General features: G+C 37.6%; 1 non-coding gene across 1 annotated transcript; it reads left to right on the top strand.

The window, feature by feature from the left end:
- The first annotated feature begins 8703 nt into the window (after window positions 1-8703).
- LOC111902891 (small nucleolar RNA R71) lies at window positions 8704-8810 on the top strand. Its single transcript, XR_002853996.1, has one exon. It is a non-coding gene; the product is annotated as a small nucleolar RNA R71 (small nucleolar RNA).
- The last annotated feature ends 17002 nt before the right edge of the window (window positions 8811-25812 follow it).

Genomic DNA, 25812 nt, shown 5'->3' with positions numbered 1-25812 from the left:
TAGGACTATCTGTTGGGGTGGCTATCTCACATCTGGTTAGTTATGGTTATGCATTCTATGGGGGTTAGCTGGTAGCGAGACTGTATGTGGTGAGAGGATTAGTAGGCAGTAGTGAGTTTTATGATTGTGGTTGTCTATATTATGTTCATACTTTATCGTAATTGTTATATGTCGAAATATGTGGTTGTGGTTGGGTTGAGGCGATCCTGCTTTGTGCTGAAGGCCAACATACCCATGGAAGTCTGGATAGACTGCAGGCCTAGGAAGGGCAAACCAGTCAGGATGAAGGCCCAACAATTGAAGAATACAACCTTGTGATTGAAGCATCACAATAAACCATGAAATCCTCTACGCCCTCGGGTAAAGACAAAATTAGAACCTCGCATAACTTCTGCCTCAAAGTTTCAAACGCGGCCTGCAGCTCAGTCCCCCAACGGAAAGTAACCAACTTCTCTGTTATCCTTGTCAATGGAATTGTGATCCTGTAGAAATTTTCAATGAACCTCTGAAAATACCCTACTAACCCAAGGAAACTCCGAATCTCAGATGGAGACCTCAACACCTCCTATTGCATCATGGCCTCGATCTTGGCCGGGTCGACCAAAATTCCATTCTGATTGACAAGGTGCCCAAAAACTACACCTTGCGTAACCAGAACTCACACTTAGAGAATTTGGCATCAAGCCTCTCCTTCCAAAAAGTCTCAAAAACCTCTTACAAGTGATCCTCATGTTGCTCCTTAGTCTTAGAATAGACCAATATATCATTAATGAAAATGATCACCGACCGATCCAACATTGCCTACAAACCCTATTCATGAGGTCCATGAACGTTGTTGGTGCATTAGTAAGCCCAAAAGGCATCACCAAGTACTCATAAGGACCATAACGAGTCCTTAAAGTTGTTTTCTAAACATCCTCATCCCTAACGCTCATTTGATGATAGCCTAAATGCAGATCAATCTTGGAGAACCAAGTCGCACCCTGTAATTGGTCGAACAAATCAACAATCCTTGGAAACGGATAATGGTTCTTCACTATCAGCTTGTTCAGCTCCCAATAGTCAATGCACATCATGTGGGAACCGTCTTTCTTCTTCACAAATAGTATCGGAACTCCCCAAGGTGAACTACTCGGCCTGATAAACCCCTTGTTTAACAACTCCTGTAGCTGGGTAGACAACTCATGCATCTCTGGTGGTGCTAACCGATAAGGTGCCTTGGCTATCGAAAACCTGCCTCTCTGGAGGCACTCTAGGAAAGTCCTCTGGGAACACATTTATGTAATATCAAATGATAGGCACATCATCAACTGTCATCTTCCCCTCCTCTCTAGTATCCAACACATAGGCCATAAACGCATAACAACGCTGTTGTAGGTATCTCCTAGTGATGTGTTGCAAATTATATTACCTATCTAGTTTTAAATTTATAACCTAACTACTTATCTACTAATGCACCTATAGGAAGTGTACCTAGTCAGTTTGTAGTATAGTAAAGTAAGTTGGGTATCAAACACAGGGAACAGATTCAATATACTAAAATAACTACTAAAAATTAATCTAAAATAAAACGATAATTAAAAGGGGTTTTTATCTGATTTTGTAAGTTCGGATTAACTTAACTCTAACTAAAAATTAATTAAAATTGATTTTTATCAAGGCAATAAAAACACTTTAATTTAGTTTCGAACCCACCTTTTTCCTATGGTTAGTTCTTTTTTATGGATTAATAAAGTTGGTTACCAATATATATGTAATTAGCAATCTCGGTCCAATCTACTTATATTTTTACCAAGTCATGTACTACTATGTAATGGTCATACACAACCAAACATAGAATTAGTTATTAATGATAACTGGGATATGTAAGATGTGGTCAATCCTATCTCTAGCAATTTAATGGTCACTAAACTACTAGGTAAGCAAGTTCATGCAATATAATGGTCACTAAACTATACTTAACTTGACTTAAAGCAACAAAGATCAAAACTTTAGCATGCTAGGTAATGCTAATAAAACACATGCATAAAACCAACTTCATAAAATCCATAAAATAATAAGCTAACTAATAGTTTTAAGGTTTCATCTAAATAACCAAAAGTCTACTAATTTAGCTACTAATATCTGAAAGTAAACACACAAGCTCATAAGAAATTGACATTATTAAATTAATACAAACCGAATGTAGTGTTTTAATCTTCAAATTCTCGATCTTCAAACAATGTCTCCTTCCAAAATATGTTTTTTGCACTTTCTGACCTCCAAACTCGGTTATTTCTCCAGAATATGTCTCCACCAAAAAGCTCCTCAAATCGTAAGAGTGAAGGGACATTTGTAGTTTACCAAAATAGGTGGCTCATGTCGTGAGAATTGGTGTCTCATGTCGTGAGCTCAGTAGTTATCCATATCATGCAAGGATTCTGACTTCCCGCATGCTAATCTTCTAGAATATCCTCCTCACGTCGTGAGGTTGATTGCCATGTCGTGAGTTGGGTTTTTTTTGCTGGAATTTTCTTTTTGTAATCTTCAATCCTCCAAAGTTCCAATCCTTGTTAATTTTGGTCCATATTCTTCAAGAGTGTTCCATTTGGCTGCAAAGTAAAATTTAATTCAGTAAGTACCAAATATCTTTGCAAATAACCAAAATATTACTTGAAATGTAGTAAGATATTGCCTAAAAATATGTATAAATATAGCAATATCAAAATACCCCACACTTATCTTTTGCTTGCCCCCAAGCAAAACTAATTAATTTTAACTCAAACTTTCATCACCAACATCACATAAGATAATCCATTTTGAACCCAGTCATTATACCAAGACCTCAATGCGCATATTTGTATCTAAGGTTCCCAAAAAATTCCCGATCCTAAATACTCATAGTACTTATGAACCTTCAACTCTTAGCTTATATAACATTCATTTATGTAACCCTCTGAATCCTTCCTCAGAAATCTGTCTTAACCTCAAGTTATTTTTGGTTAAGCAACCCAAGCATACATAATCTAGAAAAATTACAACTTTGATACACAATGGAGCTCATGGAATTCTTCACTTCTTTGATATTTGCTCTTTGATATCTTTGAATTCACCACCTTTATGTTTGATTTTTTGGTATCTTTAACTTTTTGATTCTTTAGTTTTTTGATCTTTTGATCTTCATACTTTCATAGCTCTAAAATTCTTACAAAATTTTGGTAATTTTATCTCTCTTTATATATATATATATATATATATATATATATATATATATATATATATATATATATATATATATATATATATATATATATCACTTTTTTCGCTCAAATCCTACATGCTTAAGCAAGAGAGGTAAACTTCAAACTTTATTGGTTAAAGGTATTAGTCTAAGTGCAATGACCACATAAGCTTTCCTAGATATATTTCAGGTACATGCTGCAAAAGTTATTATGTCATATAAACTACCAGATTATCTTTCATATTTTATGAATTTTTACTAAAACTTGGGAAGCCACAAATATACTATAACATATGTTGGCTCAATTAAACATTTGAGTTTGCATTGGATCATCCCATGCAACACTAGCAACATAAGTTTTAATTATTACTAGATTCAATTCTTAGATTATCATTTCAAATCTATTTTAACTTTTAAATTTTTTGAATTTTCTAGGAATTTACTTTTTTCGAGCCTACCCCACACTTATTTCATACAATGCCCTCATATTATGCATAAAATAATTTAGCAGCAATAAAAGGGAGTAAAAGAAACAGACTCCCCTAGGGTAGTAGTGGCGAGATCGAATTCTACATGCATTTGTAAAACTTGAACACCTTGAGTATGTGACTGGAACTTGGATCTTATAAGACATGTAAATGTGCCAGAAAAATATGAATCAGAAACTTGCATCTTCAAAAAGTGTGGTGCATAAGATCTTTAAAGCACAACATCTCATTGTGGGAAAGCATACACCACATTTTAAGGTTGAAATAGTAGAATAAAAATGCCATTTTTTTTACTGAATCACGATGTGGTAAGAGAATTCACGTCGTGGTGTCGATGTAAATCAACTTCTGAATCACAATGGCATCGAGCTCACGACATCAGGAGTTAAAGTCTCACGTCGTGAAAAATGGGTCACAACAAAATGTATTTTGCAACAATTCTTCATTTCAATTGAATTTCTTAATGTATTAAGACTCTTCTAAAACCTCTATTTTGCTTGACTCTTTTCTTTTCTCTAGTCTCTCTTCTCACACGCAAATCACCCCACACTTATTAAAAATTATGGGCTTCGACTCGTAACTTTAAAGCACACAGTTTTTCTCGTACACTCTTGTCTCTTTTTTTTCCCTTTTCTCTCATGATATTCTAATAAATCTGCAACAAAACAAACTTATGGTGGAAAACAGAAAACAACCATGACACAATTCGGTTACAAGCTTTTAAAACATACCAAATAAAAACAAATATTATAAAAATAAAAACAAAACACACCAAAATAATTAATAAAATAAAAATAAAAAGGATAAATAATTTTTCTTCATCTTCGTCATATCGTGCTCCACTAGTCCTTGCTCCGTCTCCCTGCCTTGACCAGTACTTGATCCATGAAGGACAAATTGGGTATTGATTTCCCAGGTTAGGTGGTTGCGCAATTTGAAAATGTTGGATCATGTTTTCAATGGTACCATCTATCCAATTCATACTTATTCTCATTCGATCAAAATAACCCACCATCGTCTCATCGCGAGAAGTTCCTCCTCCCATGGGTGCATTTATTTGCACCGGTTGACCTCTCTCACCTTGCCTCTCACATTCCTTCTTCCTCTTGGACGTGGCTATTGCTCGGGTTGTCCAAATTGCTCCCCATCATTATCAGCAGGAATACTTCAATGCGAGCCCATATTAACAATGACATACATGGACTCCAAATATCCCAAAGAAAGATCATCACATGCCTTGCATGTCAATGTACGAGTCAAATGAGGAATCAAAAGGCCATAAGACCTCGCCAAGCAAGTAACAAAATGTCCTAATGCGATAGGGCTCCCGGCTCATGATATTACCACCTTGCTACCCAAGTATCTAGCAAGAGGTATGGAATATTGCAAAAACCGTCGGTGCAATAATAGATCACAAGAAGAACAAGTTTAAACTTGTAACTTTGTCTGCATGCTTCTTATGGTTGATGGAAAATGTAACCAATCTACGAAGGAGTTGATAAATCGATGACTGGATATAGGTCTCTTGCGAGACACCCGAATGGAATGCCCCATTCGCAATGGTAGTCCAAATATCATAACCACTCACCCCCGGTAAATATTCTCGAGCAGTCGACCTCAAAAAGACATCAAAAACCGGAGATCTTGTTTCATTCTCGTCATAAATATCCATCCTCCAAGAAAAATCCACTAAACTGCATTCCCGATATTCACCCCTAAGGTGAAAAACTAAAGCTTATGCAAAGTATGGATCCACCGTGGCGTCCTCAAATGATACCGATGTGTAAAACCCAACACGTAATTCTTTAAAAATAGGCTCGCTAATAACAAATACATTCTTCCACCCATTACAAGTGAAAGAAAACCCATCCCCCGTACATGTATTCGTTAAATATGGTTCCATCCTTTCCTTGAGTCTGAGTACCTCTAATTTGACCCAATCAATTCGAGGAGAAATAGTGAATTCTCTATTATATAACCAACCCATCTTGTTTTTGAAGTTTGTTACCACACTTTGAGGCATGTTGACTAGAAGTTGGTATAATGAGTGAAGGTCAAAAACATTCCTGTGAAATTGCTCATTGGTTCTCCTTGAGGTTATTTTCTTCAAAATAGACATGCAACAAACCCAAAGGAAGTAACAAAGATCAAATAATTAGCAAATAACCGCAGGCTTTTGTTTATACTAAACTCACGTCGTGGGCTCGAAACCACATCGTAAGTTCGAACCAAATATGCAATCGGACCAAAATCAGGCAACAAAAATCCAAAATTTTGCCAAGGGTTTTCGATAATGATGTTATAATGCTCATAAATCACACATGCAATAGCTATTTCACTAAGGATCGACCCCAATTTCAGTATTTTCCATTTTGAAAAAACCCTAGCCTAATATGCATAAAATTAGCAACAATAAGAAGATTAGATTGTAGTACTCTTACTGAAATTGGAGAATAAACACGCAATCGATAGGACTTGGAAGAAAATAGTGGAAAATCGAAGTCAAAATCGAGTGTGGGGCAGGTTCTTGTTCCGTTCATGCGAGTGGTTAAAAATGGAGACAAAAAGTTGAAAGCTGTATTTTAAAACTGGTCCCCCCCCCCCCTATGTTTTATATCTCACCTCGTGAGGTATAATCCTCACGTCATGAGTTTTAAAGTGTGCTAAAAAAATTGGGACAAATTATTTTATCACGACGTAGGCCTATTCCCATGTCGTGTTATTGAGGTTTTTGACTAAAAATACCATTTTTCTTAAGAAAATTTAACCACTCTTTAAATTGAACCCCGCACTTGATTTTTAATTATCTTTAAAAAGTAAGATGACTATAATTTTGATTTATCCTAAAACTTAAAAATAAAATGAAAAAAAAAACTAAAAATGCAAAAACTAAAAGAAAAATGCAAACCGAACTCGGGTTGCCTCCCGAGAAGCGTTTCTTTTAATGGAGTCCTGAGCCGGACTCCGTATGCCCTACGATGTATTGTTTGGAGGTACGATCTCCATTTGCACATTTTGTTCCCTTCATCTTTTCTTGTACGCTTGCACCCTTCTTAGATATGCTTCTTTGAATTCTCTTTTTTTGTTTTAAAATCGCCTTCCTTAAGCATCCGTTTCACCCATTTTCTTCATAACAAGTTCAGGTTCTCCTCTTTCTTTTTGTAGCTCCTTAGCTTCAAAATCCACCTTCTCCAAATTTGGTTGTCTCAAGTCTTGTGTAACTTCTTCTTCTTCATCACTTGACACCAAACTTTCTTCACTTTCCTCACTAACTAGAGACTTTGGAGTTTTATAAGCAAAGACCTCAGAAACCATTGAAATTGAAGCTCTAGGCTTAGTCTATTTGACTTGTTCTATTATTTTAATTTCTTTTTCCATCAATTTCTCCAACTCCCCAAGCTCGTTTTCTTCATCCATAAAGAATACTTCATTTTGAGCACAATCTGTCTTGAATCTGTCTTTCACTCCCAAAATCATTTCATCATCTCCCACTCATAAAGTAAGCCTGGACTCGTGAATATCCACCAAGGCTCGTACGGTATTGAGTAAAGAGCGTCCAAGGATAATTGGGACATCTTTATCCTCCTTCATATCTAGCACTACAAAGTCAATTGGAAAAAAAAATTCCAATTTTTACCAAAATGTCCTCAACTGTGCCTCGAGGATGAGTCACCGAACGGTTGGCCATATGAATCGTCATTCTAGTAGCCTTCAATTTTGGAAGGTTGAGCTTTTGTAAAATCAATATGACATTAAATTTATATTCACTCCAGAATCGGCTAAAGCATATGTCTTCATGTTGTTTCCGAATTCACATGGAAGTGTAATGCATCCAGGATCTCCCATCTTCCTTGGTATCCCATGCATAATAACCATGGAACTTTTCTCACTAAGGAGTACCTTGGAGGTCTTTTCCAATTGTTGGCGAATGTCAAGTAAGTCTTGAAATTTTTGCATATTCGGGAATTTTTGCCAAGGAGTCAATAAAAGGAGTATTGATAGGAATACCTTTTACTTGCTTCATAAATTTGATATGCTCTTGCTCCAACGGGTGAACTTTGGCTTGAGAAGGAAACGATAAAGGAGGTTGATAAACATGAGCTCCAAAAAAAAATTATGCTGGGACTGAGCCCACGTCATGAGGATTGAATCATCATGTCGTGAGGACGGTGTTTCAGCAACAAGTTTTTCTTCAATTTTTGTTCACTTTGGCTATGATTCGGGCTACTTTGTCTCTTCTTCCAAGGCCTCTAAGAACTCAGAAGTAGTGTCTTCTTCAGTAGTGATGGCCATGACATGTGGTGGCGGTTTGTTATCGGGAATTGGTGGAGGTAACCGCTCGTTAACCAATGTAGTTAATTCCCCGAGCCATGCTTCAATATTTTTGATGGACACATAATGATTTCTCATGGTAGCATCAGCTGCATCGTGACGTTTTTCAAAAGCTTCCATGAATCTATGAAGTATCGACTCCAAGTCCACTTTTTTCTCAGGTTGAGGTTGCTCCTTTTGATAAAATCCTCGACCTCTTTGCTTATACTTCTCTTCTTTTTTCTTTTTATACTCATCATAAGGCAACCATTCCTTATTTGGCTTCCTATAATGTTCATCATAGCAGTCTCCACTTGAGTAGTAAACTTGAGCATTCCTATTCCCATTTTCTTCTAGATGGAAATCTTTTGTCAAGTGTGGACAATTACAATTTTTACAACCCACACGTATTTTGTGTATAGATTGATCCATCTTGGTTATTCTTCTATCCATGCTACTTAACGTTGCCAATACCGCTGCCATATCTTCTAAAGCACCATTCCCAATCCCCTAGCTCCATCATTACGAGGGTTGTGATATTCCAGTGAATGCTTTGAAAATTCTTCAATTAATTCTTTAATTTCAGCGGGATTCTTCTTTGTTAAAGGTCATTGAAAATCAAGGAGTTGCCTTGTCGTGACGTTCACCCCATCATAAAAGATCAAGACCTCTTGTTGCTCGTTTAGATCATTTTGGGGACAATTTCTTACTAAGCCTTTGTATCTCTCCCAAGACTCATACAAGGACACCCCCACTTGTTGCTCTAAATTAGCTATGACCTTCTTGAGTTTAGAAACTTTTAATGGTGGGCAAAATTATTAGAGGAATTCTTCGCGCATTTGTGTCTAAGTGGTGATTGAACCTGGTGAAAGTGCCTTCAACCAATATTTAGCTGCTCCTCTGAAAGTAACCAGAAGCATTCTTAACAAGACAGTCTCTTTAGGTACACTAGGTATGTTGAAATAGTCGGCTATGTCATTGACTTCATTGACGTGCTTGTATGCATCTTCATGCCATTTTCCGGAAAATTGAATATCCTTTAGTACGGTAACAATATGTCCCTTAAGCTCGAAGGTTGCCGTAGCAGGAATTGTGGGTTGCACAAGTCCTGGACGGGTGTCCTCTCGTACTCTTTTCTTGTAGGCCTCCATCGTCATGTCAGCAATGTCCGTCATGATGCTTTTCGGGTTCACTACTTTTGTTGGTTTCTGATTCGGGCTCGTAACCGGATTCCTTTTTGGTAGGAGTCTTCTTAAAGATTTAGAATGTGCTCTTGTTTTTCAGAATTTTGCTTGATCCTCATACGTTCTTGTCCTTCTTCTTAAGAAAAACTGACTCTGGATATCCACGGGTCATATATTTACTCCAACAAAAACAAAAATAAAAACGAAAAAAAAAACTATATAAAAATTCCAATTGAATGATTTCCACGACGTGGTAATGATGTCACCTTGTGGTGAAACAAATAAACTAAACAGAAAGCAAAAACGAAAGAAAACGTGAAATATTTGAGTTCACATTGTGAGCTTTAAGAGCTCACGTCGTGAGTTTAGTAATTTAGAAAAAAACTAAAACTAAAAATTAACTTTTTGCATGTTTCTCCCCTATCTAGTTTTAAATTTTTAACCTAACTACTTATCTACTAATGCACCTATAGGAAGTGTACTTAGTCAGTTTATAGTATAATAAAGTAAGTTGGGTATCGAACATAGAGAACATATTCAGTATACTAAAATAACTACTAAAAACTAATCTAAAAGCAAACAATAATTAAAAGGGGGTTTTTTTTATATGATTTTGCAAGTTTAGAACAACTTAAAGCTAGCTAACACTTAATTAAAATCGACTGTTATCAAGGTATTAAAAACAATTTCGTTTAGTTTCAAACTCACCTTTTTCCCATGGTTGGTTCTTATTTATGGATTAATAAAGTTGGTTACTAATTTTTATGTAATTAGCAATCTTGGTCCAATTTACTAATATTTTTACCAGTTCATGTACTACTATGTAATGGTCATACACAAGCAAACACATAATTAGTTATTAATGATAATTGGGATATGTAAGATATATCTAGATAATTGTCTATGGTCAAAACAATTAATCAAACATAATTATGATCAAGATTATGCCCTCCAACACAGCTAAAGTTGTTACCTTTATTACTTATCTAAGATGTGGTAAATCCTAGATCTAGCAATTTAATGGTCACTAAACTACTAGGTAAGCAATTTCATGCAATTTAATGGTCACTAAACTACACTTAACTTGACTTAAAGCAACAAAGATCCAAACTTGAACATGCTAGGTAATGATAATCAAACACATGCATAAAACCAACTTCATAAAATCCATAAAATAATTAGCTAACTCATAGTTTTAAGGTTTGATCTAACTAAACGAAAGTATACTAATTTAGCTACTCATATACGAAAGTAAATACACAAGTTCAAAAGAAATTGACATGATTAAATTAATACAAACCGAATGTAGTGTTTTAATCTTCAAATTCTCGATCTTCAAACAATCTCTCCTTCCAAAGGATGTTTTTTGCACTTTTTTGACCTCCAAACTCGGTTATTTCTCCAGAATATGTCTCCTCCAAAAAGCTCCTCAAATCGTAAGAGTGAAGGGACATTTATAGTTTACCAAAATAGGTGGCTAATATCCTGAGAATTGGTGTCTCACGTCGTGAGCTCAGTAGTTATCCATATCAGACAAGGATTCTGACTTCCCGCATGCTAATCTTCTAGAATATCCTCCTCACATCGTGAGTTGGGTTTTATTGCTGAAATTTTCTTCTTTTAATCTTCAATCCTCCAAAGTTCTAGTTCGTGTTAATTTTGGTCCATATTCTTCAAGAGTATTCCATTTGGCTGCAAAGTAAAATTTAATTCAATATGTACCAAATATCTTTGTAAATAACCAAAATATTACTTGAAATGTATTAAGATATTGCCTGAAAATATGTATGAATATAGCAATATCAAAATACCCCACTAGGAACCTCCTTAAGTAGCAGCATACACAATAACCATAAACAAGTAGACAATAAATGAGATAAAGAGAACATACATACCCGTAACCACATCTAGTTCTGCACAAGCCTCCTCAGCTATCAGCTGGAAAGCTCGTCTCCTCACGACTTGCACATTCGTCTTTCCCTGGCGGCTGTCGGTGATCCTCAATGTAGCTGGAGCGAGTGTTGTAACTACTCCTCCTTCCAAACTCAGATAATTAGCCGTCTTGTCGCCCCTCTTATTGCAATGGAAGCAAATCTAATCGGATACTTTTATGGTGGCTCAATACCTACTAAAGTGACTGGTCTTTCCGCACTTGTAGCAACCAGAACCACCTATTCTGCAAACTCTATCATGCATCTTACCGCACTTGCCACAGCTGCCACGTCGCTACTGCCCCTTTGATTGAGAATCAAAACCCTTGGGCTTCTTAATTGAGCCCTCTGACACCTGAGCCTGAACTGACTTCCTCATGCTCATAGTCTCCAAATCAATATCTCGTTTCCAGGCCCTCGTTATCGTATCCTCTAAGGTTCTGCAGCTGAACATGCTTACAAACTCTTGAATCTCATCATTCAGCATATCATAATACCTCGCATTCTTCATCTCCTCGTCCGTCACATATTGTGTAATCAACAAAACCCTCTCACAAAACATGACGGTGAACTCTGCCACAGTCTCAGTAGTCTGGCGGAGGTCCGAAAACTCCTTCGCTAGATGTTGAACCTTGATCACTAGCACAAACTCAGCCCATAATCTCATCACAAAATCCTCTCATGACATCATCTCAATAGCCTCACATCCCAAGGCATGGTCTACCTCCTACCACCAATCACGAGCTCTGTCTTTCAAAAGACAGGATGCAAATCTGACCTTTGGCCCTTGGGTAGAAGCTAGTCTAGAAAGCATTTGCGATGTCCGCCAACTATCTCTTGCTAACAATGAGGTCCTTTTTCCCAAAGAACTCAGGAGCCCCACATTCACGAAACTCTCAAAAAAATCAGAGAGTGTTCACCCACCATAGCCATAATCTTAGTACAAAATGTACCCAGACGCTCATACAAGATCTCCGTAATACCCTCCTTGATTGTACCAATGATCATAGGAGTTCGCTCCAGAATACCGTGAGTGATCTCCAACAAAATGAACTCTCGCATCTGCTCATCCAAGGGGTCGGATCCATAACTAAAACCCAATCCTTCACCAGGACATGAACTACCTCGAGTGACCATCATACTGAAAAAGGAACAATGCAACTATCAGAAATATACTCAAGGATTTTCCACACTAAGCAAGTTCCTTAGTATCCTCATGACCCACCTTGTCTCGAGTATGGATCATGTGCTTTCAGTAGTACATGCCCAATACTACCTTCCACAAATATTCGTACCTTCTTCATGGATCGTCCAGATTCCCCTATGTTACTTCCATACTATCACTAACTCGACAATCCTGCTAACAACGCATCCAAAAAGCTAACATACTTCCTAGGTCCTCCTAGGATCCTCTTCGCACATCTCTCCGCCATCAGCTGCAGAAGAAATTCCCACCAATACCTACTAACTACCTTATGCATATAATTACATGCAACATGAACTAGATAATTCTTTGACTGTATGGTCTCACACTACAACGGTTGGACTCAAACAAGAGCTGCGCAATAGAGTTAAACCTAACCTTCAAAAATTATCTAATTTCTGTAATATGTAACATAGCATATTCACTTGATAGTTAAATGATACTAGTGGAGGTCCCTAAAAGTACAAAGAAAGCAACATTTGAGCATCGAGTTCAAACCACTACACTGGCTAAGGCCACTCTATCATATCATCAATAATCCATTCTAGCATGAAGATCTAGAGGCTCACACAGTAGGCATACAAAGGAATTTCTCTTAACATTCCATCATAGAATTCTAAGTAGATCCCTAGCCCTATTCTAGCATGTTATACACATATACACATATTGAAAACATATAAACATGTATGGGTATTTTGGGAAATACTTACTTAATCTCGTCTAATTGCACGCATCACACCTCTTCTTCTATAAACACCTTCTGAAAAATCTTTTCTTTCTACCAGTTCCTCAGTTTGAGTTCAAACACACCCGAGTATGCTCGAATCCCTCAAACCATGGCTTTGATACAAACTTTTAACGTCCCAAAGATACTAAGTAATTTTATTTTTTCTAAGTCAACCAAACCATCAATCATTCATTTCAAAACCATCAAATTGTGACAATGTAGGAAATAGTTATTCGAGTACAATCCAAAATCATAAAATGTTGAACAATGGTGGATGTTGTGCAATCATGTCGATCTCGTCCCTTGCGAACCAGAAGTACCTGAAAAACCTTTTAAACATAAACCGTAAGCATAAAGCTTACTGAGTTCCCCAAAATAACTTATACTTATTTACATATCTACAAAAAGCTGTAACGAGTCTATTTCACCCCTGAGTCCCTTCCGACTCTCTGATTCCCTTCTGACTGAGTCGGTGTTTTTCAACCGAACAAGTCTATTTCACCCTTGAGTCCCTTCCACCTCTCTGAGTACCTTCCGACTCAATCGGTTTTTTTCAACTGAAAAGTTCTATTTCACCCCATAAAGCGTACAGTCATACTGGCACACAATAAAATTCACAAATACATCAAGCACATACGACACCAAGTTTCCTATAGTATAGCGATAAGAATCACCTCAATTGATAATAGATAACTCTCACACTCGAGCTGCTGGTGCAAAAATCTCTTCACACTATATATACTAAAACCAACCCTAATTAAGAATTAGGGTAATAATAAAAATCAATGTCCATTTCATATTCTCTCTCGCTAGGGTAAAAGATCATTTCACCCTTCCAAGGATAAACCCACCCTGTTGGATATAGTGTCTAAGTCCATAACTTTATTTGGTATGTACTTGACCCGACCCGACATGGTCCATTTGGGTTGCATGGCATTGCAATACTTGGATAGACTAAATGAGAGAATAAGGCACTTATGATTATTAATATATTATAAGTTCTAATATATTAATAATAGTATTATTTAATTAGTATTGGTCAAGTATTAATCTAGTATTAATTTGGTGATCAAAGTGAGACTAATTAAATATATAGGGTTGATTATGACAATCATCAATTCTTTTATGGTGGGTTAATGATCCATGGTTTATGGGTTATGCATGTAACCATTTGGAGCTCCATGGATAGTCAATGGGAGTTACAAATCCATGGGTCATGAGAAATGAAGAGTCATGACAATTATAGGTCTTCATAATGAAACCCTAATTGTGACACCACTATAAAAGGGACCCTTTGGCTAGCAAAATCGGACCTAGAGTTACTAGAGAGGGCATAACCGATTTTTTGAGTGTAAGAAGTATTCTCTCAAGTTATTCCAAATTTTGTGGTGTTGTGTGAAGCATTTGAGGCACAACATTTGCGGTGCTAGGCTCACAAAGTCTTGAAGGAATCCAAGCAACAACAAGGTATGTATTTCTACTGGTTTTTATGCTTTATTTATTCCCCATGCCATGCTAGTTAGGAAATAACCTTGAAAAAGAAATTTGCATGTATATAGAGAAAACATAGATTCAAGGTCATTAGGGTTGCATGTACACTTAGGAAGTGTTAGAATGCTCAAAAACCATCAGTGGTATCAGAGCCTAGGATTGTTTTCTGTATACTTGATGCAAAACTGCTTGAAAATCGAAAAAATCTGCTCACTGACGACTAAACTCGCCGAGTTCATGGGGAGGACTCGCCGAGTCCATGAACAAATTCATCCTACTCGTCGAGTATGATAATGTACTCGACGAGTAGGAGCGTGTTGGGCAGCTTTTCGTGTTTTGTTGCTGGAAATGGATTAAAATCATTATCCCAATCTGTTTTAGACTTGTAAAATCTGTTTTTCAAAATGATAATGATTATGTAAACCCATTTTTGCATGACTTTTATGAATTTTCAAGTATTGTATATGTTTATATGATTTCTTGAAATTGCTTGACATGAATTTGTGTTCTTATGAGTTTTTAGAAGATCATAGGAATTATGTGTAACCTCCATGTATGTTTAATTCATGATCTTAATGGCAATGATGGTGTCCATAACTTGTCCTCAAGTTATGAATAACCAAAAGTCACTTCTTTAAATTGTGATTAAAGAACTAAATGGGTTTCATAAAATGAAGAGTCTTCATTTTTATGAACCATTAAAACTCATAAGTTACAAATTGAAGAGACTTGGAATAGTTTCAATTCTTGCCCTCAAGTTTTGGAATTTGAAAAGTCTTACACTCTAATACTTTAATTCCAAATTAAACCTTAGATTTTTAAAAAGTTTAAAAATCAACACTTATACTATTATTATAATTCTATTATATATATATATATGTATAAGAAGATGTCATTCTTACCGTTAGTAGGCCTCATTCACGAAGCCGGTCTATAAGGGGGGTATAAGGTTGTTGCCTATAAAATGGTGACTTAATGGGTGTCCACTCTCACCCACCACTTCCTTGATCGGTGGACGGTCGTTAGCCGAACGGGTAGGATACGACTTTAAATTCTCATTAAAAGTATAATGAATTATAAAGTAACTATACATTATAAATTCCCAATCTTAGTTACTTTAGGAAAATGTGAAATTGGTGCTAGCCCATAAAATTACACTTTGTACCTTACCAAGTCGTTAGTGGAGCGTGTGTGGTTAACCGACACACTAACATGGACTAGTGAGAGTGACAAAGGGTAACTTGACTTTATTATAGATCGGTGGAGCGTGTGTGGTTAACCGGCACATCGATTAGGTAATATTGTTGAGGGTACCAAGTCAATTTGTATGGTTATTCACACCTTATTTGTGATCCTCGGCATCCCAGTCACAAACTTGAGAGGGCACAATCGAGATTCAAACATGCCATTGAAAAGTTCAATGTATCTCAAAGATCTAGGAGTTTCAAAACCAATGAAATCTAATAATAAAATATTTCGTTCTTATGGTGGAAATTGGTAAATCGTCAAGAGAGCGCGCGTCAAGAGAGGTATGAAATCATTTCCTCCATGATAACCGCAAGGATGAAGGATGGTGAACCCATCACCGGCCACTTGCAGAAGATGCAGAGGTTCATTGACCGGTTGCTAAAGCTCAATGTTGACTTCCCTGAGGAATTGGCAATTGACATCATTCTCCATTCCTTACCTTCAAGTTATGATCAGTTTCGTATGACTTATCATATGAACAAGGAGGAAGTCACACTTAGCAAACTTCAAGGACTCTTAAGGACAGCTGAAAATGGCCTTAAGGGTAAAGCGGTTGCTACTTCTACTCCTACAACAGCCCCTGTTTTGGCTATTGGGCAGGGAAAGGGTAAGAAGAGGAAAAGCCCTTCGAAGGGTACCAAGGGTAAGACTCTTGATGGTTCCTCTTCAAGTGGGACAAAGAAAGGTCCCATTGCTCCTTCTTCAAACCCAAAGGAAGCACAGTGCTTCTATTGCCAGGATAAGAGACACTTCAAGCGAAGCTGCGCCAAATATCTGCAAGATGTAAAGGATGGGAAGGTTAAACCCACCCATGCAGGTATTTACACAATATTGTCTAACAACTCATCTAATGCTAATTATTAGGTGCTTGATACAGGTTGTGGTATTCACATTTGTACTGATTTGTAGGCACTAAGAAGAAGTGAGCAAGTGGAGCACGGGAAGATAAACTTAGTCATGGGCAACAGGAAAGCATCACCTGTTACCAAGATAGGAGTTTATTCTTTATTCCTTAATAATGGGTTAATGTTAGATTTGAATAAGTGTTATTACTTGCCCGAAATGGCGAGAAATATTATTTCTTTTCATGGCTTGTACAAACAAGGTTTTTCATTTTCATTTGATAATAAAAATGGTGCTATTAATGTTTATTACAATGTTGTATTTTACTTTAAAGCAATACCTTGTGATGGTGTATATGAAGCTGTGAATGTTGTAGACAATTTAGGAAATAATGTGTTGTATATTGATTCTTCTGATAGCCTGGATAAAGCATCATTGTGGCATTGTTGTCTTAGACATGTTAACAAGAAGCGCATAGGTCAACTCCAAAGGGCTGGAGTCTTGGAATCATTTGACCTCAAGTCAGATGATAGTTGCGAGTCTTGTTTACTTGGAAAAATGACAAAGTCACCCTTCACAGGTACTTGTGATATGGGTGAAGGTTTGTTGGACCTTGTACACACGGATGTGTGTGGGCCCTTCAAAGTTGCTACAAGGGATGCTAATCGTTATTATGTGGCTTTTACTGATGATTACAATAGATATGGATATATTTACTTAATCAAGCATAAGTTAGAAACCTTTGAAAAGTTCAAAGAGTTTAAGCAGGAAGTTGAGAATCAATTGGGCAGGAAAATCAAGATGCTCCGATCCAATCGGGGAGGAGAGTATCTTAGCATTGAGTTCCTTGACTATCTTAAGGAATGTGGGATTGTCTCACAATTGACACCTCCTAGGACACCACAGCTGAATGGTGTGGCTGAGAGGCGCAATCGAACCTTGTTGGACATGGTTCGTTCCATGATGAGTCGAGCTTCATTACCAATCTCTTTCTGGGGGTATGCCTTAGAGACTGCCGCCCATATCCTTAATCTAGTCCCTACTAAAAAGGTTGTCAAAACACCTCACGAGATGTGGAGTGGGAAAGTGCCCAATTTGGACCACATCAAGATTTGGGGTTGTGAAGCTTTTGTGAGGCGTGAGACTCATGACAAGCTTGAGCCCCGAAGCAAGAGTTGTATTTTCATCGGCTACCCATAGAGATCCTTTGGTTACCTCTTCTACAGACCCAGTGATAATGTGGTCTTTGTAGCAAGAAGAGGAGTCTTTCGTGAGAGAGAATTCATAAGCCAAGGGGACAGTGGGAGGCAAATTGACCTTGAAGAGCTTCAAGAGTCAAGTGGTGAAGGAACCTCAAATGATGTCAGCCAACCTAAGGAGGAAACTCCTGTTGAGCCAATAGATGAGTCTATACCTCCAAGACGTTCCACTAGGTTGAAGAACACACCTGAATTTTATTATGGTTATCACATCACCACTGAAGGTGATACATTTATCAGTGATAGTACACTGATAGATTTGGATGAACCTAATAATTATAAGGAAGCTATGGCAGGCCCTGAGTCTGTGAAATGGAAGGAGGCTATGGACAGCGAGATTCAGTCAATGTATGACAATCAAGTTTGGAACTTGGTTGACAATGTACCAGGTCGTAAGACAGTTGGGTGCAAATGGATCTTCAAGAAGAATACCAACATGGATGGGAAAGTACACACTTATAAAGCGCGACTGGTTGTGAAGGGCTTTACTCAAACTCCGGGAGTTGACTATGATGAGACCTTCTCACCAGTAGCTAAGATTAAGTCTATTAGAGTGTTGTTAGCCATAGCTGCATTTCATGATTATGAAATATGGCAAATGGATGTCAAAACCGCTTTCCTTAATGGGAAGTTGGTTGAGGATGTTTACATGGCTCAGCCAGAGGGTTTTGTCAATCCAAAATACCCTAATAGAGTGTGTAAGCTTGAAAAATCCATTTACGGATTGAAACAAGCATCTCGCAGGTGGAATCTTTGCTTTGATGAGAAAGTCAAAGAGTTTGGCTTTTCTAGGAGTGAGGATGAGTCTTGTGTATATGTCAGGGCTAGTGGGAGCATAGTTAGCTTCTTGGTGTTGTATGTGGATGACATACTTCTCATAGGAAACGACGTCCCAACTTTGCAGAGGTTAAGTCCTGGCTTGGGAAGTGTTTCGCTATGAAGGACCTTGGGGTAGCTGCCTATATCCTAGGGATAAGGATATTGAGAGATAGGAGTAAGAGACTAATTGGACTTAGTCAAAGTACTTATGTGGATAAGGTACTGAAGAGGTTCAGTATGGAAGATTCCAAGAAAGGAGAATTACCAATCCAGAGTAATGCCAAGCTGAGTAAGACTCAGAGTCCGAGTACAGAGGTTGAGATAGCTAAAATGAGTAAGATACCATATGCTTCCGCTGTGAGCTCGATCATGTATGCTATGACTTGTACTCGCCCTGATGTGGCCTTTGCTTTGAGCATGGTCAGTAGATATCAAGGGAACCCTGGCAAGGCACACTGGACAGCGGTAAAGAACATTCTCAAGTATTTGCGGAGGACTAAGGACTAGGTCCTTACCCTCGGAGGTAATGATGACTTGAGAGTGGAAGGATATAGTGATGCTATCTTTCAAACTGATAGGGATAATTTCCGCTCTCAGTCAGGCTGGGTCTTTATCCTAAATGGAGGAGCAATTACTTGGAAAAGTTAAAAGCTGGAGACAGTAGCTGATTCAACTTGTGAATCAGAGTACATAGCAGCAAGCGAGGCAGCAAAAGAGGCGATATGGCTAAAGAACTTCATCAGAGACCTTGGAGTTGTACCAGCTATAAAGGAGCCAACGGAAATTTTCTGGGACAGTGAAAGTGCGGTTGCTTTAGCTAAAGAACCAAGAGATCATGGGAGATCTAGGCACATTGACAGAAAATACCATTTCATTAGACACAGAATAGAAGAATGACTCCTCGTGGCAAAGAGGGTATCATCAGATGAGAACCCGGCAGATCCCCTCACGAAGGGACTGAGCAGGGTTAAGCATTTACAGCATGTGAGGTGCATTGGGCTGAAGGATGATATTAGTTTCAATAATTAGATTCCTGAAACTTGTAAAATGTAATTGACATTTGATGATAAATAAAAGTTGTTATTTATTTATGAGTAAGGTGTTACTATCTTGTATTGATTGTTTATTATGTTTCAATTTTGCATGTTTTTACTTCCAGAATAATTATGTTATTATTCAAACCATCCACAGTCAGTCAAACTTTGGAAGTAAGTATTGATTTAAGACTGTCATGAATTTGGCTTGTATGATTTTTCTAAAGTGCTTTAGACAATGCAATGGTTGCTACAACATTCATGAGTACTCATAAGGGCTGAGTATTGGATTCAACCCATGCTCACTTGCATCACTTCATGGAATTTATCTCGAGTGATCGTGAGACGCTAATATCATATAAATCTTCAAACCTAGAGATATGAGTTGTTGACTATGAGTTGGTTATTCATTGATTGTACGAAAACGCATTGGTAACTCGATGTTATAAAACGTGCCTTTGTGAATAATTCAACAAGTAGTTAGTACAAGCATATCAGTCGAAGTTTATCTGCTCCTTCTAGAAATAAAAGCGATATCTGGGCCCCTCGATGATTTAGTTTTGACCCATGTACCGGGCCCGGTCAGAACCTAATTGACGTGTTCAATTTAGTTCTATGTCGAAACAAATCGGAGATCGAGAAACAAATGTTGGACAATAAGTAAGACCATGTTCCATGTGTTTGTCCGGCTGATATCATGAGAGCAGAGGATTATATGATCACTTATCTTAAATGGCGTATCATCATCATCTCAGTTCCGAGAGACTTTGAAAGAGCTACGATTGCTAGTCGGATTTTGAAATCATATTTGCAAATATATTTATTAGACTTATCCAAGTGGGAGACTGTTGGATATAGTGTCTAAGTCCATTACTTTATTTGGTATGTACTTGACCCGACCCGACATGGTCCATTTGGGTTGCATGGCATTGCAATACTTGGATAGACTAAATGAGAGAATAAGGCACTTATGATTATTAATATATTATAAGTTCTAATATACTAATAATAGTATTATTTAATTAGTATTGGTCAAGTATTAATCTAGTATTAATTTGGTGATCAAAGTGAGACTAATTAAATATATAGGGTTGATTATGACAATCATCAATTCTTTTATGGTGGGTTAATGATCCATGGTTTATGGTTTATGGATGTAATCATTTGGAGCTCCATGGATAGTCCATGGGAGTTACAAATCCATGGATCATGAGAAATGAAGAGTCATGACAATTATGGGTCTTCATAATGAAACCCTAATAGTGACACCACTATAAAAGGGACCCTTTGGCTAGCAAAATCGGACCTAGAGTTACTAGAGAGGGCATAACCGATTTTTGAGTGTAAGAAGTATTCTCTCAAGTTATTCCAAGTTTTGTGGTGTTGTGTGAAGCATTTGAGGCACAACATTTGGGGTGCTAGGCTCACAAAGTCTTGAAGGAATCCAAGCAACAACAAGGTTTGTATTTCTACTAGTTTTTATGTTTTATTTATTCCGCATGCCACGCTAGTTTGGAAATAACCTTGAAAAAGAAATTTGCATGTATATAGAGAAAACATAGATTCAAGGTTATTAGGGTTGCATGTACACTTAGGAAGTGTTAGAATGCTCAAAACCCATCACACCTAACTTGGCCCAAATCCCTAAATGACTTATTCCCACTTTTGGGATTATGCCCTGCGTACTCCTTTACTACTCCCTGCGCATTGATTTTCCAAAGAAAAGAAAATGGGGAATACCCCATTACACATTGCATACTCTAGGGTTAAGCCCTATGTAACCCCCTATTGTCAAAATCTACTGTTAAGCTCTTAATACCTAAAGACTAAACATCCAACTCGCAGATCTTGATCTTGGGAAGGTCTTAACTGATATAGTCATTAAATTTAAGTTTTTGTATTTCTTAATAGATCCCAAAACCAAACCCTAAGTCCATAACACCCTTTAATAACCTAAAACTCTTTTATGAGTGAGAAATGTCGACAAAGACTTCATTTTATGACACATGATCCTCAAAAACAACATAAAATGACAAATTGAGCTATGGATTAGCTTTTACTCACAAGAACCAAAACCATGGGACCAAAAGCTTCCATATCAAGGCTCTAACCTAGATCTAATCATAGAACAATAAAGGTAAGATCTTTATACCTCCAGAAGCTTGAAAATTTGATGAAATTTATGGATCTTCAAGCTCCAAGCCCACTAATCCTCGATGATGAATTTCTCCTTCTTTCAAAATGCACCAAGAACACTATAAAGGTCCAAAACAAGCTCTCAAAGATTAGGTTTTTGAAATGGAAGAAGGAGGAAGTAGAGGCTGATGATAAGGGGGGCCTTAAGGGACTTAAGGTGTTTAAATACAGGCTCAACCCTAAAAAATTAGGGTTTGGGTTCAGCTTGAGTGCACGTTATGTACCCCCAGCATACTCAACGAAGTCCGCATCCTTCTTTAATTTTGTACGCCCTACATACACATCAAACACGCCATGCGTAGGGACCTATTTTGAAAGAAAATTAACACACCAAGCCAAAAATGAAAACATGTGGGAACACGGGTGTTGCAATTTGCATGGTCACAAAGAGCACAATACCAAAATCTAAGTCCATACAGTTATTTATTGCTCAAAATTTCATTTATGGATGGATGAGATTGCCCAATCTCTCAATTTTTATAACTTAATAACCTAAAAAGCATAAAAAAGAGGCACTCAAATGGTTTGGAGTAACCCATACTCATAAGAACCAAGATTAAGGGACAAAAAGCATAAACCCAAGACCTAATTAGATCTAACAAATGGAACATCAAGATGTAAGCTTTATACGTTCTGGAGATTGGTGATGAAGTGCAAGATCTGGATCTACAAAGCTTGAAGCTCACTAAAGCTTCTTCAATGGACTCCTTTCTTCAAAAATGCACCCAAAAACACACCAAAAGCTCCAGGACTCACAAATCGCGGTTAGGATTTATAGGAACGATATGAGGTGATGGAGGATGGTTATGGGAGGGATCTCATCAAGTTAGAGTCCTTAAATAGGGCTCAAAACCTTAGAATTGGGGTTTTTTTAGTCGTAGTTATGCCTTGCATAGCATGAGTTATGTCATGCGTAGCTCACTAAAAATGTGTTCCTCCAATAGCCACTATGTCATGTGTAGCTACATTACACCCTGCGTACGGCAAAACCCCCATCTTCCAGTTAAACTGCAAACAGCTATAACTTCTTCGTTTCAACTCCATTTTCGGCATTCTTTATATGCATGGAAAGGTATTGAAGAGCCCCGCAATTATATCTAGTTAATTTTGGCTGAAAACAAGACGAACTAAAACCCTAATCCATGCAAGAAGCCCGTCATATAACTTTTCCCTTTCTACCCTTTGATTCTAGCACACAAATCGAGGGCTTAGATCTCTCAACCAACATTATCGACCTTCAACAAGGTTTAAACCCTATTCCCTTGAAGCCCTAGGCATTTACTTGATCCATTTATTGTCCACAATCCCAAAATAAGAAACTTCTCAAAATAGGATGTTACAACTCTTCCCTATTTAAACTGGATGTTGTTCTCAAAATCCGTCTTGGTTAGGATTTTTGAAAACAACGCCAACATATTCCATAAGCTTCTTTTAACCACTTCGAAAGCAAGGCATCTTATAAAGGAAACTCAAGAGGCCACTCAGGAACCCACAATTGCCAACAAACGACACAATAACTTGAAAATACTCAACTGTAACAACTATCTTTCTCACCCTAACTATAAGACCGAACTTCACATGAAAACCACTCAAACCCGGAACTCTCAAAATTACAACCACAAACCAATTCCATCAATATATTCCCTGGAACTAGGAACCCATCAGTTTGAACTTCAGAAACCATACCCTAACACCAATGATCATCCATTCAACGTACATACCCTTAGTTCCCTAACTAGCAACACCACCAAACCATGTAGAAAGAAAACTCAACACATCCCGATCGTGAATTTCACCAAATCCCAAATCTGGAAATTATGACCAAAATCTTAAATACACACTTGAGTTCTTTAAAAGTCATCACCAACTCGTTGCTCTGATGAGCATAATGATGATCAATCCAAGAATCTCATGTTGCATCCAAATCTCTCATCAGCTCAGGTGTACATCCACCTGACAAATCACTTGAGACATTTACAATGAACTTCATGACTCAAGATTTCAGAACGGATACCCAACATTGGTAACTAAACTCCCAATAAACAGCCCGTAAGCAAATGGGGTTCATAATGCAAAACATTCATCAAGAGACTTATGATGCACAACTAATACTCCCAACATCCTTTTACTGTTCACATGATCCAAACCAGCTGGTCATTGAGTCTCCCAACTCCCAACAATGCACTAACACCCAAACCTGCCAAGAATACTGACGATCCGAGTCCTAAGAGTCTCAATCAAATGACTATCGGGTCCCACCCATATGAATCATACATCCACTGGTTCACGATACATAATGACACCTTCTAACCATTAAAACTATAAGCTCACAGTACTATGCCGATCTTGCTGTCATTCCATCGTTGTCCTGAAGACTCACAACTAGCACCATAGGGGTCTAAAGATACTTAACCATCAAACCACTAACCTACAGGAACCCAATCAATATCCATCTTAACATTAACCAAACACAACATGATCCATACTCTTCTATCACGTGCTTTCACATTATAAGCTACTACCAATGCAAAATCAGACAAAAACATGGCTGCACACCACCATATAATGAGATAGACGGTCGTACTCTTGTTCCAGTTCAAAGGCTATAACCAAAATAAGAACCATGCCAATAATTCTAACCATGTGTTCGCATGTTATCTTACTCCATCCACATACATCCCTCAAGACCATATTTGATGCACTACCATAATATACATCCCCATGGGGAGTCACATAACCAACCTTCAATCTACCACATTCCTTCATCCTCACAACCTTACCCAAATGGTGAAGTACCATTAGATCTAATGAATTGACTAACCTCAACCGTTAACAGAAACATCCACATGATCGAACGAAACAAGGTCCCACATCTTGATTGAAACTGAACAGATTCCACCAATATGCAACTAGCTCAATAAAACTTCCAAAGTTATCCAGAAATATTGCCAAAACCCTAGTTAGATCAATCCAAATACCAACCTGCCGACCTGGCATGCCAAAACTGGATTTTGTGTAGATCAAAGCCACACCTGAAAAACTAAACAACACCGCTCTAATGTCCGAACACCCAATAACCAAGCACAACTGCCAAACCTGAGCCCGCTATAAACAAAACTTCCATAACAACCAATTGAGGGTAGCCAAACCCATCAAGCTCGAAACTTGCAAAGAACCTCGGCTATTGACGATGAACGAAATGACCAACGATCGAGAAAGCATCGACAACTAATCCAATAACCCAATACGCTACTGAAGAAAACCCATGGAACTAAACATACCAAACTCTGAAGCTAATTTAACGATCAACAACTACTCAACCTAGACTATAGATAGGAATCTATACAATGAGTTGACAAATCCCTCAATAATTGATACTCAACCTGAGTGACCCAAACGCCTCTTAATCTATTCATAGGAACTTGCGAAAGGAACCACTAGCTATAATGAGCTCCTTGTCCAATAGTTTCCTACCGCAAAGACAACTCATGCATTCCTGAGCACATACATCTTGTGACATCCCTAATTTCACGGCCAAAAAAAAGACCGATTTGTTTATGCTTTCTTTTTAAAATCAGAGTAATCGTTTAAAGAAAACTGTTGCGGAATTTGTTCCCAAAACAAAATATGATAAGAATTTATCAAAGCATTTCTTAAAAAAAGTATTTTCATTATATAACAAAATCTCGGGATGTCATGTTCCAATACAGACACATAAGCATAAACAAAACTTACATTTATTTACACTAATGATTTACGGCTCCTTTAATCTCTCAGTGAAATATGTCTTCGTATTGATACCTGTGATGCAAAGAAAACTGAGTGGGTCAGGTTTGGGAGCCTGGTGAGCATATAGG

Source organism: Lactuca sativa, chromosome 7, assembly GCF_002870075.4.
Source record: "Lactuca sativa cultivar Salinas chromosome 7, Lsat_Salinas_v11, whole genome shotgun sequence".
NCBI classification, from domain to species: domain Eukaryota; kingdom Viridiplantae; phylum Streptophyta; class Magnoliopsida; order Asterales; family Asteraceae; genus Lactuca; species Lactuca sativa.
The sequence above is the reverse complement of the archived record's forward strand: the minus strand, read 5'-3'. Positions and strand labels throughout refer to the sequence as shown.